This window comes from Leptinotarsa decemlineata, unplaced genomic scaffold (assembly GCF_025532065.1).
Source record: "Leptinotarsa decemlineata unplaced genomic scaffold, Ldec_3_MD MMD2_tig00000035_RagTag_RagTag, whole genome shotgun sequence".
In the NCBI taxonomy this organism is placed as follows: Eukaryota; Metazoa; Arthropoda; class Insecta; order Coleoptera; family Chrysomelidae; genus Leptinotarsa; species Leptinotarsa decemlineata.
The window spans coordinates 11,136,949-11,161,520 of NW_027412540.1; the positions used below are offsets into that span (position 1 = coordinate 11,136,949).

The window sequence follows — 24,572 nt, forward strand, 5'->3', positions numbered from 1 at the left end:
TATATTTTAACGTTCCGTTTTCCATTGGTAATTTCATATTGTTTGTGACACAATCTGAATACAAACAAATCTTTTTTTTTTCAGTTTCAAATCATGAATTGTAACATATCCATAATCTAAATCCCTATTTTTTTTTTCACAGATCTGGGATTCTTCTGAACAGTCTTCGGTAGCGCTACCAAATAAATTGGATAAATCGACATCCAAAAGCCATTTTATTTCTTTCGATTATTTCATCCGTATCACGGTTAGGTATGCAAATAAACGTCAGATAAATATTCTTCTTCTTTTGTTCAGTTACAGAATTCGTTTTCGAAGAGTGATGTTATTGAATCAGGGAATTCATATTTACCGTGTAGGGTCAAGTTAGAAGTTAGACACAGAGAGAAATATCTACTTTTATTTCATTATTAGACTTTGTTTATATGTCTATTTTAGTTTGGACTTTGCTCTGATACCGATTCTGTGTAGGTAGAATGAAATTGTGAAACGGTCTTTTCTGTGCTTGGCTTTCAGATAAGGAGCAAATAGTGGTGACAAAAATTATAATTGATATCTGATAGTCATCCATATAAGTCAATTCCAACTTTCAAGGTATTTATGGGGTGGAAATTGGATGGGCATAATACTGAATAATGTTATGAAGTTGTGAATCGCAACCAACCCTAGAATCGATTGAATTTTTTTGACAGTATTTTTTTTTATTTTAGTTCTGCCAAGCAAATCTAAAAGTAAAACGGAATCAGAAACGGTAAGTAAATAAAACTGAACCTTACATTCAGGCAAAGTGAACCCAATATTCAGGTAACATAGAAAATCAAGCTTAGTGAAACGTAGTAAAACAAAAATAAAAAATAACAAGGTATTAGAATTATACCTACTCCATGGTATAAAAACTATTGAAAGGACGGAACCAAAATCGATTGAAATGAGGAGCAACAAATATGAGAATTGGGGGAGAATGTTAAGGAAGTGTATGGGGTAGCTGCTGGAGACTGCCGGAATCCCGGATCACCTGGATCAGAGAAGTCGGAGTGGGAGATCACCAGTCATCAGTTTTGATTTTCATTGATGATTTCAGAAGATAGGATTTCCATCTGAGTTTGTAAGGTTTAATTCATTAAACCCTTGGGTGAGATTTTGTATTTGTTAAATATTCTTATCGAGGCCATCATTGGATAAGAACTCATTCTTCAACAACCGACACTCTGATTCGTTTTTTCAAGGAGTCCCATTTTTATGAATATTTGATTCATTAAATTTCTACATTGAACCGTTTTCCTTGTTTTATTGGTAGTCTGGAAGTGTCTTCTATCCCTGTTTAGCAACGTTGATCTACAGTGACGAGTGTTGAAAAGAGTATCTTATTTCTACAAACTTCTGTAGATAGCATCGAAATAAAGACTTGGACTTAGGAACCCTTTTCAGCACCCAGTATTGAGCATCTATGAAAAATCAAGATACGACCTATGCCCTTGCCTCCACAGAATCCACAGCAAGCCGTGGCACTTGTACCGTTATCCTACTCTGGCTCAAAGAAAGAGTGAGGAAACGTTACAACATCTGTGAAATCAAATGAGTTTGGAAGGGAACAAAATCCGAAAAATCATTATCCAACCGAAATTATGTAGGATTTCTAAATGTATTTGTGTTTCAATCCAATAGTGCTGAAGTGAAGGCGATAATATCTTCTCTTTAAATACAGTTGGGTCTAGACATGTATTCGTAGTTCAGCTCAGTACTTAGATGAGACCTGTCTGGTGCTGTATCAGTTTTTGGAGTTTCCATTAGCAGGAACTTAGATTTTTTGTATCTCGGTGAACAGTATTTTGGTTGGTTTTCCATCGAATTGTTACTGATGAAATCCATATTCATAAAGGAGACGATTTCAGGGCAGCTAGTAAAATTACAAAACTCGATATTGTTTTTTGGGAAAGAAAGTTTTTGGCTTTCTACTACTCCATCTGATACAAAAAAATGGATGAGAGAATCTTCCAAAGAAAGGAAGGAAGTAATCAATTTAAAAATAAATAACTCTATATACAGTGTCACCGATAAAGTCCGCATCAAATGAGAAACTTTTTTATTCATCGTTTTATGTGAAATTTGATTTTGGCAGTAGATTTTGCTTAAAAAATGATGTCAAATGACGTCTACAAAATAGGTCACGTGATTTCCTTAACCTGTCAAAATTGACATTTAAAAAAAGAAATATCGAAAAATGACATTATTCTTCAAAATATCGAAAAATATCAAAGGATAAAAACATTTTCTTTTGTAATTTTATACCCACACACCAAGTTTCAAACCCATAATGAGTATTTTATATTTTCACTATTTTTCCGCATTCCTGCTTTTTCTACTTATCAAAATTTAAGCACACCTGTACTAAATCATTTATTTTAACTAAACTCGTCACCGAATTTCTTTTTTTGTAATATAATTATATTTTAAGAGCCTCTTTGATGTTAAAAACAAATTTTGAAAAATAAAAGTTGTCAAACTTGATGCAAAGTTCATCTAGTTTCAACGGGGCTTTCCAAACTATAGAGTACTTGAGTTTTTTAATGAGCAAATGGCCTCACAATATGAATTAGAACAAAACGGAACATTAGGAAACAATATCTTAGAGTGTTTATTGTTTTTTTGACAAAAAATACAGTGGAATTTAATCTTAATTAAAAGGAACTGAAAATAAACATGTACCTATACCTAATAGCAAAAAAAACACGAAAAAAAGACTCACGACATTAAATACACTACATTTCTGTATGTCTTTCATCGCGTTCTATGCAGATAATTGTCCTTCTTGATACATCTTTTATTGAGTTGCTGATACTCACAGGGTTTATGTTTAAAATAGAGTTTCTAATAACAGTTTCTAGGTGATTCACGTCACGAAAAGGTCTTTGTTTATAAACGATTTGTTTTAAGTAACCCCACAAGAAAAAATCTAGTGGGGTTAAATCTGGCGACCTAGGCGGCCATATTTGCTCCATATTTCGCCCAATAACTTTGCCCCTAAACATTTCTAATAGTTTCTCTTTGACTTGTCTTGAACTATGAATAGGAGCCCCGTCACATTGATACCACAGACTGTGTCTTATTTCAACCGGCATATTGTCCACTATATCACTGATCTCAGTATTTAGAAATTGCAAATAATCCTGAGAAGTTAAATTGTGTCTAAAAAAGAATGGTCCCATTACCTGATTATTTAAAACACCGCACCACACATTTGTTTTAAATGAATATTGGTCCCGACATTCTATCACAAAATGAGGATTTTCCTGAGCCCACCACCTACAATTCTGGGAACTGACTACGCCGTTCGACGTGAAGGTAGCTTCGTCGGTCCATAGGATTTTGTAAGGAAATTTTCTGTTTAATTCTACTTCTCCTTGGTACCAGAAAGAGAAATCTAGTCGAACATCGAAATCTCTTTCCTTTAAGGTATTTATAAATTTGGGTTTGTAGGGTTTGAATTTATTTTTATGTAAAATTGCTCTTACGCTTTCTCTTTTAACGCCAGTTCTATCTACAATATTGGTAATACTTGATTTTCCCTGTTCGATAAAATCCAGGCAGACAGCCAACTGAACCTCATCATTATTGCGTGATGGATTATGACGTTTTTTAAAAGTATTTTCAACTGAACCAGTCAGTTTGAATTTTTTTAAAATCCTACTCACAGTGGATTGCTATACATGTCTACCAGGATGTCTTGCGTTAAAAATATCAGTCACTTGTCGATGCAATGTGTTTTCACCACAAATTAGCACAATTTCAATTTTTTCTTGTAAAGATAACATATTATTTTAATTTTCATACATTACATTGAACTAACGGGCATTAATTTATTCAGTGACAGTGACGTTTTCTAAAACACATTATGTAGTTTCATATTTTTTCACAGCCTACCCAGTTTTTTTAAATTAGTGTTGTTAGCGGAGTAGGTAAATGTAAATACTATGAGTTTTTTTCTTTTATTGAATGGGCTTCCAGAATAACGAAATGATGTTTCCTAATGTTCCGTTTTGTTCTAATTCATATTGTGAGGCCATTTGCTCATTAAAAAACTCAAGTACTGTATAGTTTTGAAAGCCCCGTTGAAACTAGATGAACTTTGTATCAAGTTTGACAACTTTTATTTTTCAAAATTTGTTTTTAACATCAAAGAGGCTCTTAAAATATTATTATATTACAAAAAAAAGAAATTCGGTGACGAGTTTAGTTAAAATAAATGATTTAGTACAGGTGTGCTTAAATTTTGATAAGTAGAAAAAGCAGGAGTGCGGAAAAATAGTGAAAATATAAAATACTTATTATGGGTTTGAAACTTGGTGTGTGGGTATAAAATTACAAAAGAAAATGTTTTTATCGTTTGATATTTTTGGATATTTTGAAGAATAATGTCATTTTTCGATGTTTCTTTTTTTAAATGTCAATTTTGACAGGTTAAGGAAATCACGTGACCTATTTGTAGACGCCATTTGACATCATTTCTTAAGCAAAATCTACTGCCAAAATCAAATTTCACATAAAACGATAAATAAAAAAGTTTCCCATTTGATGCAGACTTTATCGGTGACACTGTATATAACTTCCTTTCTTTGGAAGATTCTCTCATCCATTTTTTTGTATCAGATGGAGTAGTAGGAAGTCAAAAACTTTCTTTCCCAAAAATTAATCACTCCTAAAAATATATCCCTTTCAAATCGATATTGTTATTCTGCACATATTTTGGTAAATAAAATATACGAATGAGAGAACAGGCTGTCGCAATGTTGATATGTCTGATACAATCGAATGTTCAAACAGTGAAGTATACCGGGAAACCAGAATGAATAGGCCCATACAGAGACACTCCACGGTGATACTTGAGCGAACGACCACTGGAAGAACTTATTTGCCCTACATTAGTGGTGTGATGGACCGTGATTTTTGAAGGGATTTGTTTCTAATTCACATATTGGCAACAGCGCCTATATCAAGTTGGAATAATTTATACGTATCTAGATATTCTACTTTAAAAAAGAAAAATGATCTTTATAAATCAATAATTAAGGTAAAATATAAATTATAGTTCAATACAACCTCCATAAGCCACATAAACAACAGTTGTTTTGTTATTTATTTATATATAGGAAGATAGGTTAGGTGCACAAAATGTCATATGTCACAGAATGTCTCGGAACTTGGAACATAAATAAACAGAACAGCACGCCTCTGAAATGTGTCATCTTTGTTTGTCTCATACAGGTAACAGATTCATTGTCCTTTATTAGCTATAACCGATGTTGTCAAATGGTGACATAGAAACGAATCCCTTTAAAAGTTAAATGCATTATTTCATTCCTCTTTTTCAAGTATTTAAATAATTTTTTTAAGAAAAAGGTTGAAATGATAAGTTTGAAATGCGTTTTTTCAGAGCTCTTTTATGAAAACTACTTGATTTTCATCAGGAAGAACATTCCCCATTGAAAGTATCCTACAGAAACATGGAGTTAGGGCCATTTTCAAACCAAAAAGAATGATAGGGAATAGTCTCAGGTCATCAAAAGAGCAAACGAGTCCAGTAAGTATCACAGGATTATATCGAATACCGTGTAGTTGTGAGTCGTTCTACATCCTAACCACGAAAGTTCTTGCTAAAACCGAGGCTATTCAGAGAGGCCATAAAAATATATTGACCTAAGAAAAATTTCAAATCATAAGGAAGAGAGCTTGAACATCAGAACATGGATAGCGGCATTTCAAAACACAAATATTTTAATTGAAGGGGTTATATTTTTTTGGAGTGATTAATTTTTGGGAAAGAAAGTTTTTAGCTTTCTATGATGGAGTAGTAGAAAGCCAAAAACTTTTTTTCCCAACAAATATTTTCCCAAGATCCAGAGATGGGACGGACCAATCAGGTACAATAACATGGTGGTGTGGATGCAGATCAGTTGCAGACAATGCGAGGGTTTCTTATTGTTGCCCACACCTATTCAAACTCACCCAAATGGGTCTAGCTCCTTGACAAACCTTTGTCAAACTCTGAAAACCTGATTGGGTTCACGGCAAAGTGAGTATAGAGTATTTGCTTTGCTGTTTCATCATCTTCCTAAGAGATACTGTGTTTAGCAGTTCAAAGCTACACTCAATGAAAAAATATACAACATAATCCTAACACTCATAATTAAATCTAAAATATCAATAGGAAACGTAGTAACTCGATCAATTTCGAAATTTTTGTGGCAAAATAAACCCCGGTTCAATGCCAGGGGGGTTATAAATAAAAAAAAAAGTATTTTCATATAATGATCCAGCTGACTTCGACCCATCAGTAGGCTGACGATAGTTTAGTAAAATAATTTCTGGGAAATGTTGCTAGATTTTGCCAGAAGTCCAAAACTCTCTTGTATTACAGGTATCAAGTGTTTGTTTCATTGTATCTGAAATGACACCAATGATAAGTTCTGGTCCGATGAAATTTCTGGGATCGCCCTTTCTTGGAAGTAAGTGAGTAGTTTCATTACTTTCTAGGACAGTGTGGTAAGGAGTTCAGCCCATATACAGCTTGTTGTGTTTTTATATCGTGATGAGTCTTTTCTGTAGTTCCCTACCAACTTAGCTACCGCTCAGTGAGAGCCTAAGAATTTCGGAGCTTTTTGGGTGTCGATGATATTTTGCCGATTTCTGTGAGGTTGGTTTCTGCCAATTTCTATACACATAAATCAATGTCATAGATTTTCGTTCGAAATGTGGCCGTATAGATTAATTGACAGGATGATATTTCTGTCCTGAATCTGCAACTGAATGAACCAGTATTTTCGTTCCATCATCATGACACATCTCCTATCTGAACCTAGTATATCCTTCTCTCGGAGGATCTAATTCTGTTTTGAATTTATCTCAACAGATGTGTAATCTCACATCTTATTTCTCTGGAGGATAAAGTCAACCGTATTCGATTCTGAACTCTTATTAGTTACTCAAATAATCTTATGTATCAGCTAGTATTTTTGGTTGTACAAAAATCCCAGTCCTAGTAACAAACCGTCAAGGTTGAATTTTGGAAAAGAAATTTTCCGCACTCTAGTTTGAATAGATTTTACCAATATGCAATATTTTTTATTTCTCTGGTTTTGATATTCAAAACGGATCTAAACAATATTAATTTTTTTTCTATGGTTTCTCCAGTATTTTTTGTGTGAAATTTATTGTTGGTGAAAATTGGATAATATTTGGAAATTGTACAGATACAAACTCCCATTTTATATTACACGTATGTTAAGAAATGAATATCAAAATGACAGTTATTTGTCATATTCATAAATTCGGCTAAAAAGCTGAATAATCAATGAAAAAAAAATATGTTGGTGAACTTCAAGCTAACCATCTGAAAAAGCTGAGAAATTCCATATTTTCAATTGACTATTAAATTTTCAGGCAAAATTCAAGAATACGACTAATTTGACTAATTCAGTGGTTTGAATCAAGCAGTAACTTTTCGAAGTGAACTTGTCAGTTTGCCCTTTGTTACAATTCCGATGATTCTATATTGATATAGCTTTGTTTATTTTCCAGATGGGTTGATTACGTTTGGAATAGGAGAAAATCTTCAAACAATTCACTTAAGATTGATATCACCACATAATTTCACTTTGAATTGATCCTCAACTCACTAATACGAATTCAGAAATTGAGTGTCAAAATTAAATTTTTCTGGAAATATGGTATATACATTTCTATTGCTCTTAGGTTGGGTTAGGTTATGTCAAAATTAAGTGGGTCTATTCGAACCTACACCGCAACCCGCAAGGGTTAATTGTGGCTCACACCTATTTACACTCGACCAAATAAACCCAGCTTCTTGACGAAGCCGATTAGTTTGTATGGTGAGTGGTCTTTCAGGTCGGATGGTAAGAGTGCGGCTCTTCCAAACTCTGAAAACCTGATTCGGACCCCAGCAGGGGAGGCACAAAGTATGTGCCCTACTGTTTCATCACGCTCCAATCAGAGGCAACACACACTGTCTCCGACAGTCCAAGTCTTTGCATATGATGATTCAAATGACAGTGACCTGCAGAAAGGTCTGTTACACATCGTAATTCATCCATACTGTAGTCCAACAACTGTTTGGTATCATGCTTCGAAAGGTGTATAAATGCCTTGGAGTGAGCCTATCCTGAAAGATTCTGCCAGAAGTCCATAAATCTTCTTGCCATCCAGGTGTTCAAGCGATGCCAATGACAGGTTCTGGTATATTGCTCTTACTGAAATGTTATCAATGGGTCCAGATATCTTGTACTATTTTTCGAAAATTTCCAATCAATCACTTTTTATAGCTTAACATTAAATGATGATAATTTCTCACTTATAAAATCACAATTGAGGATTATTTTATTCATCTCTCTTCACTTCATGAAATAATGAATATTATGTTTTGGTTGGTTTTTGTGTTTTGCAGTGGTCTTTTCAACATTTCAACTGCAACTTCCAACGTTTCAACTGCAAATGCGGCAGTCATCTCCACTGGCGTGGTCGTAATACGAAACGTCAAAATGAGTACTTCAACCGAGTCACTGAAGATGACTGCCGCAGTTACAGTTGGATCGTTTGGTGATTATAACCAAAGAAGACCACGGCAAAATCCGGAAACCAACCAAAACATTGACGCCAGCCGTTAAAGCCTATATTCCTTAAACCTAATAAATATAAATTATATGTCACGTTGTTTGTCCGCGGTGGACTCCTAAACTACTCAACTGATTTCAATCAAATTTGCACACCATGTGGAGTTTGATCCAATTCGAAAGAAAGGATAGCTTACATGTCAATTTATAGTCGCAATATTATTTCATTGCAAATTATTTGTTTATTATTTGACATTTACAATTATCTGTTAACTTCAAACGATTTTAACAGATGGCGATATCTGCTGACTGGATTGGGTGAGTAATCAATAGATGGCGCTGCTATGTTAAACCTCCAAAGTGTCATACAAGCTACAATTCAATAGCATAACCACCACGTGTTGTTCAGGCTAAAGTATAAGTTAAATTTATTTTGTAGTAAACGAAATATCGTGAAATTCAATTGTTTATACTTTTTAAATTTTTGGTGTTAGCATAACCGGCCACGTGTTACTCAGACTGATGATGAAAATGAAAGTGTACATTCTACAATTGAATTTTGAATTCACTAGATATACCTGGAATGCCACCACATAATCTTCGATTGAAGATTGGTTCCCCTATTATTCTCCTACGTAATATGAAACCACCTCAATTATACAACGGTACGCGTTTGGTCATCAAAAAGATCAGCGAAAATATTCTTAAAGCAACCATTTCAACTGGGAAGTTTAAAGGAAAAGTGGTCCTGTTGCCACGTATTCCAATGATACTGTCGGTTCTGCCATACTCTTCGGAAGGCTACAGTTTCCAATTCATTCAGCTATTGCCATGTCTATAAATCAGTCTCGAGGCCAAGCAATGTCCATTTGTGGTTTAGATTTGGAAAATCCATGTTTTTTTCTTGGGCAACTATATATTGCATGTTCACGTGTAGGGAAACCGTTGAATCTATTTGTGTTAGCTAAAGGCAGGTTAACCAAAAATATTGTGCATCGATTAGTGCTAAATTAAATTGAAATTAAAAGTATTTATAATTCAAAATGATAAATATTATTGTGGAAGATTTAAGACTATCTGCCCTACCTACCTCATTCATAAGTTTAGGTGTCACATCAATTCTTTTGTATTGATTTTTGCTTAATATCAACTGTACGAAAATTTTAATCAATCGTGTTCAAAGTCCTTCCCCTTCAAATCCAATTTTCTTTAACGTTTCCATCTTCGTTCGTAAATAATAATTTCATTGTACTTAGGGGTTACGGTAGTAGAAAATCTGTCATGGAGGTCGCCATCTATGTAAAAAAGCATGGTGGTCCCCGTGACTGATGTTCTCCTACCGTTCCTCTTAAATAGTTTACTACAATGTAATATACCAAACCTCAGCCACAGAAACGCGTGGCCGGGTCTGCTAGTGAATATTATATTACAATCATCATTAATATATATATTTGAACTTCATTTATGTAATGTTATCACCTCATTGATTCGAAAATGATTTTGTGATATACATTTTTATATCGGATTTCATTTGTTCGTTATGAACAATATATTCGAATTTTGAATGATCGAGTATTTCCATGAAATGTTTGTTTGGAATCACATAACGTTGTAATGATGTTTCCATACGCTCTAATGACTCTCTTATATTCTGTTTCGAAACACGTACAATTTATGTACCCGAAATTCCCTCGTGCATGTAGATGCAATTTCGATTATTATAAAATGCATATGACTAGCGTCAACAACAAAGCATTGTATCGAAAATGTAATCAAAATGCCGAACGTTAGACTGGATTTTCCATTTTTATTCTGTAATTATTGCAGCATTGCGGTGTAGACTGTTATAGAAAAGGCATGTCCAGTGATGACGGCTATTGTTTGAAGCAATAAAATAGTTCATGCGTTTATTATAATCATTTTCATTGAATGAGCGCAGAATTCTACATTTTTTGTACGCTGAGGGCAACAATATCATAATATATATAGTATTTCATTGAAAGTTTGAGATGAATAGATGAAGTTATAGAATGAAGAAAAAACTTTTGTCTGATTTCTAATAAGTTTATTATTTGTTACGACCGGTTTCGATTTATTAGGCCATTTTTAAGTAACTTGAAACTTTCAACTTTGAAATTTTGAGTCTTACTGAAGTTTTGAATAACAGTCGTAGAAAAGGATATTTGATTTTTCATAAATATTCTAATTGAAGTTCATTGTTATTCAGCCTTTCCAAAAACTAAACCTCACCATTTGATCTCCACAAGCTGTATTTGAAAAATATATCGCATGATGTTTCGCTAGCATAGTAGCGTTATCAAGTGATTTGAATACTTCAAGTTGTTTCTTACACTAATATTCATATACTACAGGTAACCATAATTGAGACAAAATAATTACCTAAACGTCTACCTAAGGTATCTGTCCAATTATGATCACCTGAAGCATATTACCTCACATTTACATCCCTACTAATATTATAAATGCGAAAGTAAGTTCATCATGAAATTTTATACACATGTTCTTGGAGGTATTAGAAGTAACATATTGAGAAAAACTTATTTTCAATAACTGTTAATAAAAAAATATTGTAACTACCTATTTGTGTGAAATGGTCTGTCACGAAACTCAATGTGACAAACCAAATCCTACGCAGGCGAAGCCGCGGGTAATAGCTTGTCAATAATAATTCTTTCTCGGTTTTCAAGAAAACAAGTTCAATAATGAATATTACTGGAGTTTTTTCCAACACCAAATCGTTATTTTCACACGTATTACGATCACCAAGTGATCATCTTTAAGAGGAAGATAACAGTTTTATCTTCCTCTTGAAGATGATCACTTGGTGATCGAAACACGTGTCGAGGTGTGAAAATAACGATTTGGTGTTGGGAAAAAACTCCAGTAATATTCATTACTACACCAAAGGTTCCAAACAGTACATCATAAGTTCAATAATGGTGATCTATTCAAATCCAGTTGGTGATTCATTAGAATGTTTGAATTTTTAATTCCATTGCTTCCAAATGATTCAGTTTCAAACCTTAATTTTCTACGTGCAAAATGTCGAACTTTCCGATAAAGATATGATTTTTTTCTAGAAGATGATTTGAATATGTTGAATTTGTTTTCTTATTCACATAGCTCGTATGATGTTCCTGATTCGTTCCTAAATGTTCTGCCAGTTTGACCAATATACACCTTAGGACACGTTCCACACTTTAATTTATATTATACTCCTGATTACTCGAATTTGGATGTTATGTCCTTATTATTTTTAACTAACTTTCCCAAGGTATTACTTGTTCTATATCCAATTTCAATATCTCGGTTCCTCAAAAATGAAGCCAGTTTTTCGGTTGTTTGTCTAAAATACGTAAAAGCTCAATAATTTTGATTATCTACCTTATCAGTAAGAAAAACGTCTCGAATCGCTTTTGCGTAGACTTTCTTGGCACGTATTTTGTTCATTAATTCGGCTCTAAACCTATTGTAAAACTCAATTTGCTTGATGATATTAAGTTCTTTATTGAAATTATCTATTGAAAGAGGAACATTGACTAATCTGTGAATCATGCTATTAAAAGCTGCTACTTTGTGTTGATGAGGATGGATAGAATCGTAATGTGTAGTAAATATCCGTATAGGACGGTTAGTGAGAAATTGAAAAATCATGTCTTTTGTTCATTCTACTAATTGTCAAGTCCAAGAAATTGATTGATTGATTGTTTGTCTACTTCTATTTCAATAGTGAATTCAATGTTTTCATGAATTTTGTTAATATCCCTATGAAAAGTACCTATCAAGTAAAACATACCAAAACGTCATCCACATATCTTTGCTAATACAAAAAATATTCTTAATCACAAGATGTTTAAAGATCGACTTCTCTAGGTTATCCATGAAAAATCCCGCAAGTAAGGGGCTTATTGGATTTCCCATAATCAAACCTTTTGAGGAGAAATGAATACTGTTGTTAAACTGAAAATAATTTGGTTGAGACATAACGACAAAAGGTCAATGATTTCTTGTTTTATGACTGAGTTCACTCTATGTTTATCTAAAAATTATATTACTGAAGTGATAGTATCATCAGAAGGTATGCTGGGAAATTAATTCTGCACATCAAATGATAGTAATTTTGCATTGTCTGTTAGAGGTATGTTCTCTATTTTATTGAGTAGGACATATCAATTCCGTAGACTGAATTTTGGTTGGAAGTTACAATGGTTTAAGATGATACTGATTAGCCTTTCTAATAATTTAACTGATAGTGAATTTTCATCAAGTAACGGCCGAATCAATCAGAAAAAAAAAAGTAATTCAGCCTGTTTATTGAGTTGTTGTGGAATTCGCCATTTGCCAGGCCTGAGTTATATTTTTCGCATATTATTCGAGTTGTTACGTTGATATCTCCATATTCACTCTTTCCCTTTTGACTCAGATCAGTTATTATTGAAATTTTGTTTTTGTCTGGTGTAAACATAACATAATTTTGAGTTTATTTTTTCAGCAAGAATAAAACTTTGAAACAAGTATGTGCAACAATTTCCAGTTTTGAATAAAAATACAGAAACCCCAGCCTGTTGAAACCCTCCATCATTTTCAAGTATATTTCTTATATCAGCTATTTTGAGTACTATCAATTCAGCCGATACACATAAACGTCTCATTATAAAAGTAACAAATTTCACTACGTGATTATTTTGTCATGTTAATACGCTTCTTCAAAGCTAATGGATTCGCTTAGAAAATATTTGGAATACATTCCTATTCATACCAGTTTGGTAAATCACATAAATATTATATTGTCGTATTGGTCTCTTTTCCAAGTGCTCTTATCATTTTTTTCTTTCTTGACAAATGATATCTTTCACTCAATAATTATGAAGGTTTTCCAGAAGATTTATCTCAATAAGATAATGACAGAGTCCAAAGTATAATGAACAGGGTAAAAACGAGTGTTAAATGAAAGACTAGACTATTGAGATGTAACATAACAGATAGAACAGATTTATTAAATGTATATTATTATAGAAAACAGCTACACGATTTTACTAACATCACTTCCATAAAATTATAGAAACGTTTTTACTGAAACTTTAAAAATTCATTTCATGACTACGAATATGCCAAAGCGCAATGAAGAAAAACATAGGACAACGTTTTTTTTATTTTTCTGATTTAGCATACATTCAATCCTCATAGATATCACAAATAGAACCAGATCGTTACTTAACATTATTATTCGACTAAGGTGTTTGGTTGGTTCGAGATCTGTTTAAAAATCTGTTTAAAATCTGTTTTCCGTCAACCAGCTGTGGCACCCCTACGAACAACAACCCTCAGAAGTCGAGTCTTGTGCGAGCTAAGGATTAACGAGGTCTCACCTTTTAACGTGTGATTGCTAACACAGGTTGGACGACAGCAAGTTAAAATCGATCGTTCAGATATAACCTTATTTTCTTGAATGAGATGAAGTCGAATATAAATATTATTGTTGACTGTACAAACTTTATTTGGAAGTGAGCTAGTTTTTGAATACAGTTCACTGAAAAAATTACTGAAGGTATCGACAATATCCTGAGGATTCTCGAGTTTGTTTCCTAGCTAGCTTACTGATGCGGATATTCTTGTGTTGTTATTCCCAGAGTGAACTATGATCAGGATTTGCTAGGATCCCCAGACAACGTATTTTGTATGTTCACAAGATAGTTATTATAGGCAGGCCATGTTAGGAATCACACGTTAAAAGGTAAGACCTCGTTAGTCCTTAGCTCGCACAAGTTTCTCAACTTCTGAAAGTTGTCGTTCGTATGGGGGCGACAGCTGATTAACGGAAAAAACAGATTTTTTTTTCAAACAGAGATTGAATTTCATCAGTTCGAACTTTCATGGTCTAATATTGTACAAAATGGTTTGAAACCCTGAAATACAATCAGTAACTTGATTTGGAATCTCTTAATTTTCATTTTTTCATTTTCATTGTTCCTTATTTTTTGTTCAATTGTTCTATTTTTCACTCATATTTTATTCCATCATAATTGTATTTTGGAGTTTTTCTGCTCAATATAATTGCAAATTTCATATTGTTCTTTATTTTTCATTTATATTGTTCCTTTTTGGGATTTCAAATCATTTTATATAATATTATGCAATGAAAGTCCAAACTAATGGAATTCATCATTAAACATTGTCAATCACCTTCACACGAATATAGGCAGTGTTGATTTGGCTTTTAATCAAAGTAAGTAAACATTGGACTAAATTTCTTAATTTTTTTCCTGATTTAATGTTTTTCATGATATCCGAATGAAAACATTTGGGATGAATATTCTTGAATATAGTTTACGTTAGTTAATTCATTATCGTCTGTGGAGGTACCTAGAATATTCCTCTATATCTCTATTCAGAGAAGGAAATTTTGCTTTCCTGAAATTATGTGTTATTTGATCGGTTCAACTTCAATTTATTTATTTGATATGTACCTATATCAGATATGTTGATACTTGGTGCATGATGGTGATTATCTACAGGTACAAAGGTAAATTTTCATGAGTGAATACCAAGATAAAGGTGAAAAAAACTAGATCTAACATTCAGTTCAGGTAATTAGTCGTACAGTTTGAGTGTGTGTACTCAAGCAAATCAAAATACTTGGGGAATATACATATCTTTTTCGATGAAATTCGGAGCAATGAAATCGCCAAAAAATTGAGGTATCCTCATTCAAATAATCTGTTTCAAGGCACAAACAAATATTAAAATTCAACCAACCCAATTTTATCAGATATTGTTGAATAACTGTAGACAGTTATTTAACAATTATTATACAGGGTGTAACTAAATAAGTGTAGAACATTCAAGGAGGTGATTCCTCATCGAAAAAAAGATAGGATCTTTCATATAAAGAAATTTCATTGGAACATCCCTTGTTAAGATACAGCCCCTTGAAGGGGGTACATAAAATTTGTATAACAATTTTTTTCACAAGCACTGAAAAAGTTACAAAATTGAAATTGACCTGAGGTTTTGTACTACCAAAAAGACACTTAGCCAGGAATTCATTTGATTTGCCCTATGGTTATAAGGGGTGGAAAACGCAACCCCTAAAATTTATTTCCAATGTAACTTTTTGTCTTATCATTTGCTCACCATTTACAAACTCATTTCCGATAGTCTGTTTCATTCTAAACAAAAAATGTCTCTTGGGTTTTTAACCCAAAATAAACCAGTTCGCAGCAAAAATTATTTTAAGAACAACTACAGAGATACATCGTCAAAAATGCGAAAAAACGAAACTAATCTATCTAGTAGGTCGCTATTAGCGATAGTGACAATTGAATTGATATGACGCTGTCCAGTTTGTGAATTTTCGAAATTGAATTAATACTAATTGTGTGTTGTTCTGTTCTTAATTTGTTACTAATAACTCACTTGTTATTAAAATGGCATACACAAATGAGGAAATGGCTGATAAGCATTACGTTTACGGTCTGTCGCAGGGGAATGAGTTGGAAGCTTCTAGAATATATGCTGAAATGTATCTTCAACGGCAGCATCCTTCACATAGAATATTTGCTCGACTTCATCAACGATTATGAGAATATGGTTCATTCGACAAAAGAACGCAGGGTTGTGGGATATGTTTTTTATGCATGATGGGGCTCCCGCCCATTTTAGTCAAGTAGCACGTCAGCATTCAACTGAAACATATGCAAATCAGTGGATAGTTCGAGGAGGACCACTGCCACTGGCTCTCTCGTTCCCCGGATCTCAATCCTCTCGATTTCTCTATTTGGGGCCATTTACAGCATTTGGTTTATCGTACTCCTGTTCGCGATGTAGAGGACTTAAGAAACCGCATCATCGATGCGTGCAGGGTAATCAGAGATACTCCAGGAATATTTGAGCGAATACGTGACTCAATGCGCCGACGTCTAGACGCATGCGTAATGTCTGAAAGTAGACATATTGAACATTTACTATGATTTCTACATGTTTTGTATTTTGTTATCAATAAATTAGTTGTGTTTATTACCCTTTAATCGTTTAATGCAGGTACTAACTACAAAATAACAATAAATCCGCTTCGCATTAATGACGATGTATCTCTGTAGTTGTTCGTAAAATAATTTTTTGCTGCGAACTGGTTTATTTTGGGCAAAAAACCCAATAGACATTTTTTTGTTTAGAATGAAACAGGCTATCGGAAATACATTTTTAAATGGTAAACAAGTAATAAGACAAAAAGTTATATTGGAAATAAATTTTAGGGGTTGCATTTTTCACCCCTTACAATCATGTGGTAAACCAAATAAATTACTGGCTAAGTTTATTTTTGATATTACAAAACGTCAGGTTAATTTCAATATTGTAACTTTTTCAGTGCTTGTGAAAAAAATTGTTATATACATTTTAAGTACCTCCTTTAAGGGGCTGTATCTTAACAAGGGATGCTCCAATGAAGTTTCTTTATATGAAAGATCCTATCTTTTTTTCGATGAGGAATCACCTCCTTGAATGTTTTACAATTATTCAGTTACACCTGTAGCTAATAAACCGAGGTATCATTAGATTTTAACTCTCATTTTCAGTGGATCGATTCGCAATATAGTGAAGTTTAATTGTATTATGGTTCCATCGTGGAAGATTCGATCTGCACACTTGCCGCTTCGTAAATAACACTGTTATGGATATTGCTTTTATCATGACAAAACAACCACATACGTTTCATAACCTCAATTGTCTGACACAGTATGCCATATCATACCAAACATTGTCAATTCGTTCAATCTATGTTTTTCCGAATTTTTAAAGTGTTTGTGCTATCGCGAGCGGAGACGAATTCAACGAATCAAAAATCTTTGAAATCGGTCCACATTACATATTCTAGCGGATTGAATTATTCAGAAGCATTATTGATGAATGTTTATGAAAGATGTTAATAATATTTGTAGATGAGCACTATCCTATGCGAAATGTGAATAAATTGATTTGAAATACCGCGTACAGGCTGATAGTTGCCAGTGTGAAATTTCATAAAAAAGTAGATATCTGGTAAATTGCAGGTACGTATCATTTCGAAGGCAACAATTTTTGGTAAATATTGTAAGTAATTATGTTCGAATGTTACTGTCGTGGAGAAAATAAATAATGATATTTCCAGGAAATAATATTCCAAATTAATTATACCTAGGAAAGTTTGGAACTACACAGAAAATTTATAATTCTCGTGAAATTACGTTGAGCAGAATTAGAAGTGAGTTAATTATACTTGTTCATGCATTAAATATCAATGAATCAGTCTGATGAGTCCATTGAAAAGCGATACCGATTCGTTGATCAATAATTTAATTAATAGCGTAACATAATGCTACACTGATTTATAGTTCTAAATATGACAACGACGTTACGGACAATAATCGTGCTCCCAACTGACACTACAATATATCCCTAATTAGGGGAAATGTTAATTGATTCCTGTATCCAACAATGCAGTGCGATGTTGTGTCATACTCCCTCCGTTGGTGATACATTGACACTCAGACGAAACACTGCCTTGTTTGCCATAACACGGCAATTAATCCGATTCTTGTAAAGCATATTGAATTTCGAACGTTTCAGCTGATCACGGTTCGATAAGCATCAGTCTAAAATGAAGCATCGAATGTGTTGAGCTATATTCCCAATGAATTTTTTGGTTGTTCAATAGTTACCAAACGAAAACGCACATTCTGAAGAGCATGATGATATAATTTTTTTTCGTATAGGTCAGAAACGATCATCATACTAATCGTGTTTTTGTTAGCTTCAGAGTAGGAAGGAAGTGCAAATTTATCCAATAAATCGCTCCCGAACATGAAATTCCTTCAATTCTGTTGTCTTGAGAAAAGTGGAGTAAAAAAAAACAATGCGCCATCTCAGATGACATTTTGAAAACATATTACTGGGCCTTTTTCGAACAAAAATTTCCTAACATAAAAAAGAAGGTCGGAACTGAAAAAGACTAATTTCACCTCTGCATGCCATCCTTTGGATAACGATCACAATTTCAACAATATGTACAACATATCAATTTCATGTGGAAGTTTTAGGGAGAGAAGTAGAACTCGCTGGAGTCTCTGGAAATGAAGCATTTCGGGTTCCCTAATGAACGACCAATAGGAGGTTGACCACTCACCATTTTTGGACATTTTTTCATGATACCAATAAGTTATTCATAATCAAAAATAAACCTACCACCCAAGTACTGAGAGTGTAATTAGTTTACAAATTCTACCGAGTATTGCTCTCACTATTAGCCAATTAAGGTGAATACCCACTATTATTGAATTCGATAATTTTAGCCTAGTGTTTAATATACCTTTCTACCAAGAAAGCTATGATGTCAGCGAAACGCGTAAGGAAATGATAATGTTTATGAAAACTGTGTAATTAGCATAATGGATTTCTTACTTTGAGTTGGATTCTATATCCATTGAGAATTCATTGTTTTCTACTTATTTATTTATGGCCGCATTCATGTGAATAGTTTAAAATAAGTCCGGTTAAACGGAAATGGGTTTTCCACTGACTATTCTTCAGAACTATACCTCCGTTCCGAATTTCGAATTTTTTTCCCATTTCATTGTTTAGGAAATGAACATTGTTTTAGAGACAAATACCAGTCTGTACGTCAATTCAATTTTTTATTGTTTTGGAATTAGTTTCATACTCTATAAGTTGATAGCTTTTTACTCATTTCATTCATCACGTAGAGGTTTCTAAAAAGTGGAAAATGGGTTTCATCGAGTGAAAAGACAAAATATTAAATTACACGAAAGAAACAATACTTTCGAAACAACTACTTTCATATGAAGATTAAATTATATAAGAAACACTTTTTCTTATTCAGTTGAACTCCAACATTCCTTTTGGATTTGAATCAGATATCATTCATACACAATATGGAAGAGGTAAAAATGTCACTTACATGGAACACTGCCATCCCCAATGGCGGACAACCGATGTTTCGGAACATGAAACTTGTTTTATTGCCTCTTCAGCACCAATCTGGATAACATCATGAGATGAAACACTGAACCCATCATTGAAATTACGACTTATTGTCACGAATGAGTTGAATTTACTCATTCCATCGATTACAGTACCTAATGACATTCATTCGCTTATTTAAACCCAGCCGTAGAAATCTTGTTTGATTTGAAAGGGGTATATTTGTAGGAGAGTTTCATTTTTGGGAAAGAAAAGTTTTCAGATTTATACTTATCAATCATTATACAAACATGTGTGAATCTTTCAAAGAAAGATTTGCAAAGATGTGGAGATTATACAAAACAGTAACTTCTAGGCACAAACTGGAAGAAAAAACCTCACAGAAACAGCTACTTTCTTATAAACATTGAATAAAAAATACTTTTGAAACAACTGATTTCATATGAACATTGAATCATACACGAAAACCTTTTACCTATTCAGTTTGTACACCAAACATTTATTATGGAAATGAATTCACAACATTCACAAAATTGCTACACACAATATGGCAATGCGATAGAGGAGATCTCTGTAAAGAGTTCATTTTGGAATCAATTTTATCCAATATCTTACTTTGATATTCCCTTAAATTATTATTTTATTCCATTTTGACAATTTATCACTTATTTGCTGCAACAACGTCATAACTAGATAATTAAGGTTTTTCAGTTAACACCACAGAGTAGATGATAATGACGTATACTCTTAACTGGAAGAATGCCATTTTTGAGTTCAATGAGTTATGATGTTGCTGCTGCAAATGAGCTAATTTCATAATAGATTTAGTGAATTATAGAGTAGAAGGAGATAGTGATTTAATTGATAGAGGAAGTTTAAACTTGACTGTGAAAATTTCTATCGTTCATTTAGTTCCCCTCAAAACAGTGAAATGAACATACCGTTGCATAGTGTTGCTTATTGATTCAATTCTGTCTCCAATCAAACACAGAAAACTTAAATTGAACATTCGATTGAACAATTCCACAATTCTACTGATATGGACGGCTTGTAACAAGGAATAACTCAAAAGTTTCAAACTTTTGAGTACTTTTGAGTACTTTTGAGTACGACACGGCTTCTGATAGCAAGCCTTGTCGTATTCAAACGTATTCAAGCAATTCAAAAATAAACCTGAGATTTTGGGAACTTACTAACAATAAATATATACCAAAGAATATGCATACTGAGCTCGATGAGAATAAAAATTTTGAAGGGGATAGAATGAGGCAAGACAGCTAATACGTTTCACTTTTGCGAGATTGGATTTCAAACAAACTTGTGAGACCAAGCAGATGTTCTAAAGAGCTTGAAAATAAACATGAGATTTGATTAATTTGTCCATATCATTCACAAGCTGAGAGTGCAATCAATATCTTCACATAGAGGGTAGTCGATGTGTTGAACATGCAGACATGTATTATGATGTATTCAAGGGGTATTGATCATTACACCCTTCGAAAGGTTTATTGCATTTGTAAGTTCGTTCTATGATGAATAATCTCTGAAACGCTAGGAAAGTTGAAACGGGAAAGTTGGAAATTGTTCGGAACTTTGCCGCTACATAATGTACTTCAAGAAGTACATTTGTGCCATGCCTCATTTCTCAAATGCAAATATATTTCGTAAATGCATTTCCTACCTTCACAAATTAGGGTTGAATTAGGTAGTCGGCACCCACCTGATGGGAATTGTTTTACTAGCGATATCAGTTCATAAGAGACGTTGTTCTGTCTGTGATAATTATTGAATGAATATGAATTGTGGATATCATCATGAATGCAGTATGTATCTCTTGAATACATTTTTCACTCTGCTATCAAATTATGAATGCATCAACCCGTTGAGTGATAAAATCGATAACACTATTATTAATGACAAAGTTTCTTCAGTTTTTACACTTTAAATTTCATTTGAGACGCGTTTTCCTTCACCGTAGCTTCATCAGTTGGACTGGTACACCAAACTATTCTACAATGTTTTTAATATAACAGTGAATATTTTCAAAAGCTAATTGCATAAATGATTGTTTCTGGTAAAACAGGTAGATTTAGATGAAATACAATACAAAATCACTTTTAGGAAAACAAGTTTGATAATGGTGGTTGAATAACTCTTTTTGGTCGTTCAGAAGGAAATTTGAATGTTTGCCTTTGTTTACTTCCAAAGATTTCAGAAGGTTAAATTTTTCTTTAATTTTCTGTCGTAGTTGTACTCTAAATTGTGACAAGCATAGATGGAACTGGCGTACAAAGTTTCTTTATGTTCGAACATTGCCATTTTGTATTTTCTTGAAGTCTTTCCTATACACACTTTGGACACGATTCACGTGTTAGTTTGTAGAATACCGATTTGTCCATTTTCGACTTGTTGTTCTCAATATGTATACCCAAAGAGTTACTTTCCTGTCTCATATGCTGTGTAGGGGAGACCGGGTTGGGAGTCACATTTTTGTTTCATTGTCCAACATCATCCATAGATGAAATATAACAATTCTTATGAAAAAGAAAAAGTATAACTTTTAACCCCGGGCTGGAGATGTGATAACCATCTGCCCAATATCTGGAGCAGGTAGTCACATAGGTAATAGAGGGGTATAAAAAATATTCAAAGACATATTTTCTTTGAAAGTGGAATAATATACGTAATTAATTATATCCAAACAGAGAAACAAAGTGTCTCATTTGTTGGAAAAAAACATATTTGCTTCGAATAAATATCTTCCTTCTGGTAACTGAAATAACAAAAATATCCATCAGGCCGCAATGCTTGTGATTTAAAAATACTCATCCTAGCGAAATTATATTTAGTCAGTCGAAAATTCAGTGAATTTTCGAAATCACAATTATGGTAAATTTAGCCTGGTAGCCTGGTATGGCAAATGTACCCTAATAAATTCAACACCTTTGTCGAATATCCATGGGATATTCGACTAAATTTACTTTACCCGAATGAAAAAAACAAATGTACATATCTCCCTCAAACAGTATGGGAGTGAACTGATGTAATGTTATAGCAGGGGATCCCACGATGCAAAATGGGGATTTACTAGAGCGTCATTATCATCTAAGCAAAGCTTAGATGATAAAGAAAAAATATTATATATATACCTTTTCATCGGTGGGGGAAGCGGCTATAGATTTTCAAATATGTAAAAAAATACTGTTGCATGGACATACTTGAGCGCGTCAGATATTGATAGCATCAATGTCCTACGTATTTTTAATAATGTTGGTATGTTAATCTGATCGTTCGCATGATGTGGGTAGTTGTACGTAATGGTTAAAAGTGAAAAGAAAAAAAAATCAATCGAGCGCGTCAAATTTTCTAAGAGGGTGTTAAGTGCAACAAAAAAAGCTCTCATTCAATAATCTGACGATTTTGATCTGACGCAAACTCGCGACCATTATTATAATGTGCAAAAAACATTCGCCATTTTTAAATACTCAAGCGCGTCAGATTGAGATATATATGGTTTATCTCTATGTTTTAGACGTGATGTCTCATAATCTGACGGTCATCTAGAGAGATTCGCTAAATCTGACAAAAACAATATTTAAAAAATAAATTTTTCAATTCTTTGAACTTAATTAAATGAAAAGTTCAGGAAATAGCATGCAAATAAATAAGTGTATGTTTTTTAAGTAGAATACTTGTAATTATAAGAAAATAATTTTAAAAAAATGCTCAAAAAATTTGATTATTTATAATCAATTGAATAATTGATGGAGGAAAGAGAAATGAAACTTTCTATGTTTTTGACCACTTTTATATTCAAGGACATTTTCAAACTTATACAATATATAAGTTTCAAAATGTCCCTATAGGACAAAACTGCAGTAACGTTAGTTACTAATGAAAGTGGTAAGAAACATAGAAAGTATAATTTCCGTTTTCATCATTATGATTTCCTACCACGTAGTAATGGCTGCATCCATCAATTAATTGATTAATCAATCATCATCTTCATCTTCATCACGAACGAATCTCTGTAATCAGCTGAGTTGGCGTCATGGCAACAGAATTCAGAGAGGGGACGGAGTGAGAAAGTAATAGATAGAGAAAAAGTGAATAGAGAATAGAGGAATAAAAACTCAGAGAGGAAAATGTAGGTATCACACAGCTGAACGAATTATACTTTATCGACGAATTTTTGGTATTTCAGCTTGCGGAAATCGTCAGAATTGAATAGTTTTCGTTATCCTTGAATTATTTCCTTCAAAATAAAAAAAAATTAGCTACGCTCGAGAATGTCGAAATGATGTTATTTTTTTTACAACTTTGCTGCCCTCCCTTTTCTTTACGTCACTCTCAATTTGTCAGATAACTAGAATATACACTTTTTTGGAGGTAATTAACTCACCCTACCTTAATCTGACGCGCTCGAGAATTTCTGATGATCAATTTTTTTTCACTAATATGATCCTTTATCCCTCAAAGGGGTCCTTATATATAGGCCTCATATTTGGTGGAGGTACTTAACTTGATACAAGGTATCCCCCTGTATATTAATCTGCCACGCTTTAGTAAATCCCGAAATCCCCGCTTGGGTTCCCACATTTTTAGGATGGAAATATTGCCCTCGCGATCCTTCGATTTTGTTCGATAAACTCTTTCGTTTGTTCAATCTTCCAATATGACCGCTATGACAACCAACCCGTGAGACAACCATACCCGGTTTTTTCCATATGTTTTTGGACATTTTTTTCATTCATCTGATAATTTTCCTGTATATGGTAGTGATGATGAAACGAACCTGCATACAAAATATCTGCCTTCAAAAATATTGCGGTACGAAGAAACAGTAATGAAAATTTATTTTTCTCCTCCGAGCTGAGGATTGACGAGGTCTAAGCTTTTAACGTGTGATTCCTAACACGGTATAGTGTAGATGAGGTTTACTGGGTAGGT

General features: G+C 33.3%; 1 protein-coding gene and 1 long non-coding RNA gene across 2 annotated transcripts in view; one reads left to right on the forward strand and one right to left on the reverse strand.

Moving 5' to 3' along the window:
* The window catches only part of LOC111509913 (heterogeneous nuclear ribonucleoprotein C), a 650,389-nt gene that overhangs the window by 399,880 nt on the left and 225,937 nt on the right, over positions 1-24,572 (reverse strand).
* LOC141481142 (uncharacterized) lies at positions 458-1,278 on the forward strand. Its single transcript, XR_012464762.1, has 2 exons — positions 458-594; positions 711-1,278. It is a non-coding gene; the product is annotated as an uncharacterized lncRNA (long non-coding RNA).